This window comes from Jaculus jaculus, chromosome 18 (genome assembly GCF_020740685.1).
Source record: "Jaculus jaculus isolate mJacJac1 chromosome 18, mJacJac1.mat.Y.cur, whole genome shotgun sequence".
Classification (NCBI taxonomy): domain Eukaryota; kingdom Metazoa; phylum Chordata; class Mammalia; order Rodentia; family Dipodidae; genus Jaculus; species Jaculus jaculus.
Window position 1 is genome coordinate 36,242,093 of NC_059119.1, and position 3,719 is coordinate 36,245,811.

The 3,719-nt window shown below is 50.3% G+C and overlaps 1 pseudogene; it reads left to right on the forward strand.

The window, feature by feature from the left end:
• Nucleotides 1-211: 211 nt before the first annotated feature.
• Nucleotides 212-1,800, forward strand: LOC101594435 (annotated as a pseudogene).
• Nucleotides 1,801-3,719: the final 1,919 nt, after the last annotated feature.

A 3,719-nucleotide genomic window follows, 5' to 3' on the forward strand; every position in this document is an offset into this window, starting at 1 on the left:
TATGTGTCCAGAGCTCATTTGCAGAGGCAAGAAGCCTTGGAGAGCCCATTCTCTTTCTCTGCAGTTGCAAACAACATAAAGAAATTTTCAGATGGGGAAAAGGACTTTGTCAGGAGATGGGCTAGGGGCAGTTTGGGTGATGCTTTGGCAAGGAGGCTAGATGTGTTCTGCGCATGTGCTGAGAACCCTAACAAAGTAGAGTTTGGGAGTAATGACTGGTGGAACATTACTGGTGGTTTGGTGGAGGAAAGTACAGAGCAGAAGAATATAAAAAAATACATAAAGTTTGGCACAAAGGAAATGGGAATGTGAGTGTGGGCCTGGGAGAGAGGCAGCTACTTCCTCTGTGATTGTTTAGGAGATTACCACCATTGGGGGTCAGCCCTGAGGCAATAGGAGACATGCTGATCCTTCTGAAAGAAGAACGCTGAAGGATCTTCTTGTTTCTCCAGGTCGGGCTTTGTCCTCGCTGCACCGTCTACACTGCACTGGGTGGGCTGGAGGCTGTCATCTGGACAGATGTGTTCCAGACACTGGTTATGTTCCTAGGGCAGCTGGTAGTTACCATCGTAGGATGGGCCAAAGTGGGCCACATGGGGCGTGTATGGGAAGTGGCTTCCCACTCGGGCTACATCTCTGGGATTGAACTGGATCCTGATCCTTTTGTACGACATACCTTCTGGACTTTGGCCTTTGGGAGTGTCTTCATGATGCTCTCCTTGTGTGGGGTGAACCAGGCTCAGGTGCAGCGCTGCCTCAGTTCCCGCACAGAGAAGGCTGCCGTGCTCTCCTGCTATGCCATGTCCCCTTGCCAGCAGGTGGTCCTCTGCATGAGCTGCCTCATTGGCCTGGCCATGTTTGCCTATTACAGGGAGGCCAGCAACGCTATGAGCACCCAGCAGCGTCAAGCTGCGCCAGATCAGCTGGTTCTCTACTTTGTGATGGACCTCCTGAAAGACCTGCTGGGCCTCCCTGGCCTCTTTGTTGCCGGCCTCTTCAGTGGCTCCCTCAGCACCCTATCTTCAGCATTCAACTCACTGGCAACTGTTACAATGGAAGACCTAATCCAACTCTGCTCTGTGCAGTTCTCTGAAGCCCGAGCCATCAGGCTTTCCAGAAGCCTTGCCTTTGGCTATGGCCTGCTTTGTCTGGGCATGGCCTCTTTCCTCCCAGATGGGACCTGTGCTGCCAGCAGCAATCAGCATCTTTGGCATGGTTGGGGGACCACTGCTGGGACTCTTCTGCCTTGGAATATTCTTTCCTTGTGCCAATCCTCCTGGTGCCATCGTGGGTTTGTTGGTTGGACTCATCATGGCCTTCTGAATCAGCATTGGGAGCATAGTGACCAGCAAGGGCTGTGGTATGGCACCACTTCCCCTCGATGCACCCAGCAATCTGGTCACTGCCACTGTGACCACCCTCATGCCCTCTACCACTCTCTCCAAGCCCACAGGACTGCAGAAGTTTTATTCCCTGTCCTGTTTATGGTACAGCGTCCACAACTCCACCACAGTCATTGTGGTGGGCCTCATTGTCAGTCTGCTCACTGGGGAAATGCGGGGCCGGTCCGTGGACCCTGGTACTTATCCTCTGCTGCCAAAGCTCCTCGTCCTCCTGCCCCAATCCTGCCAGAAATGGCTTTGCTGCAAAAGCCACAGCCAGGACTCCCCTGTGAACACTGCCCTGTTTCCAGAGAAGATGAGGAAGGAGTGCTGCAGGACAGCAGAGAGGAGGAGAACCGAGAACAGTTCCACCACAGGGTGTGGTCCCACCTATGTTGTTCAGGAGACCTCCCTGTGACATATGAATCAAGCACCCAGCCTCTCTCCTCACTGAGAGGCCACCCCGTGGGGATGAGTCACTTCATGTGTTCCTTAGGGTTGAGTTGGGCTGACCTAACCTACAACAAAGGACCTTATTCTTAAAGATTCTCACTTGCCTTGGAGACTGTCAATGTTGGCTATGTGAGAGTAAGCACAGGATTTTTCCATATCCTTGATAGTCTTTTCTCTTTGGGACCAGGCTTACAAGGTATAGAATTATGCCCAAGTGGAGATAGAAACGAATCCTCTGGGAAAAGAATGTTGACTTCTGACTCAGTATAGCCAAGCATCCTTGGACCTAATAGAAACAGCCTTTCTGATTATAACTGCCTTGGGACCCAACTGGGAAAGATTGACCAACTCTACCTTAAAGCATGAAGCTACCTTTGCCAACCGTGGCTTCCCTTTGAATCTTAGAAGCCACAGTGGGCCTTTGCGATCACTTTCAGGTTGTCTGTGACACCCAGACCCCTCTCATTCTCATCTGCCTACCTCCATACTTGAGAGGGAGTTTTTGAGGCCCCTGGGCCTCTCAGAATAAACTGATAGAATCATCTACTTTGTGTAGAAGGGCCAGCTTTCCACATCAAGACCACCTCTGAGATGAGCATGGAAAATGTAGTCAAGGGACCAGGGCCCTGAGCAGGTCCTCTACACAGTGTATTAGCCTCTGGTCTCCAGCCAGGCCATTCTGGTCATTGTGTCATCCATGCTATTTCCTTTTGGAGTTTCTTCCTCATGGTGTCTTTGTTCCTGGGGAATAAAAAGCTGTTAGGCCGAGAGTCTGGGCTCCTGTACTGTCTCAAACTGTCCACCTTAAGCCACTCTCTGGAGAAGATAAAAGCCCGTCCAGTATGTAGGTGGCTTCCTTTCTCTGCTGAGGAAGAGGCAAAGGGGACTGGTGGCTGTGGCTTCTGGACTCTGGCTGCTTTGTTGGGGTCAGTGTTGGGCTTGTCAAGGTAGAAGCCTGAGGCTCCTAGTTCCCCATGGCTTAGTCTTTCACCCACTGTCCCATGTATCTTTTTAAAAAAAATTAATAACTTCCGCCGGGCGTGGTGGCGCACACCTTTAATCCCAGCACTCGGGAGGCAGAGGTAGGAGGATTGCCGTGAGTTCAAGGCCACCCTGAGATGACAGAGTGAATTCCAGGTCAGCCTGGGCTAGAGTGAGACCCTACCTTGAAAAACCAAAAAAAATTAATAACTTCCATAATTATAGACAATAAACCATGATGCCCTCCCCCTCTTCCCCTCCATAAATCCACTATCCATCATAACCCCTTCCCCTCTCAGTTAGTCTCTATTTTATTTTATTTATTTATTTATATTTTGGTTTTCCAAGGTAGGGTTTTACTCTAGCTCAGGTTGAGTCTCAGAGTAGCCTCGAACTCATGGCCACCCTCATACCTCTGTCTTCCTGAGTGCTGGGATTAAAGGCGTGTACCACCATGCCCAGCTTTCTCTTTTATTTTGATGTCATCTTTTCCCCCATCATGGGGGTCCTATGTAGGTAGTACCAGGCATTGTGAGGTCATGGATATCTGGAAGATTGCATTGTAAGCACTCCTCCCTTCCTTTGGCTCTTACAATTGCTCCACCACCTCTTTCGCAATGGTCCCACTTGTCTGAAAGCAGAACAATTGCTGCTCTGAGATTTTCACTGCTGAGACTAGAGAATGCTGTTTGGCTGGATTTCCATAGTCATATGAACTGCCCGTGGCCATCCAGACCTGTCTTAGCCTGGTTCAGAGCCTAGAAGTTTCTCTACACAAGCTCTCAGGAACCCTTGACAGAGATACGAAGTCAGGCAGGTCTGAGGTCCAGCCACAGCCTATGCAACTGAAGCCAGGATGTTCTTTCTGTGTCTCCTGACCCACCCCAGGTTTATTTGCTTAAG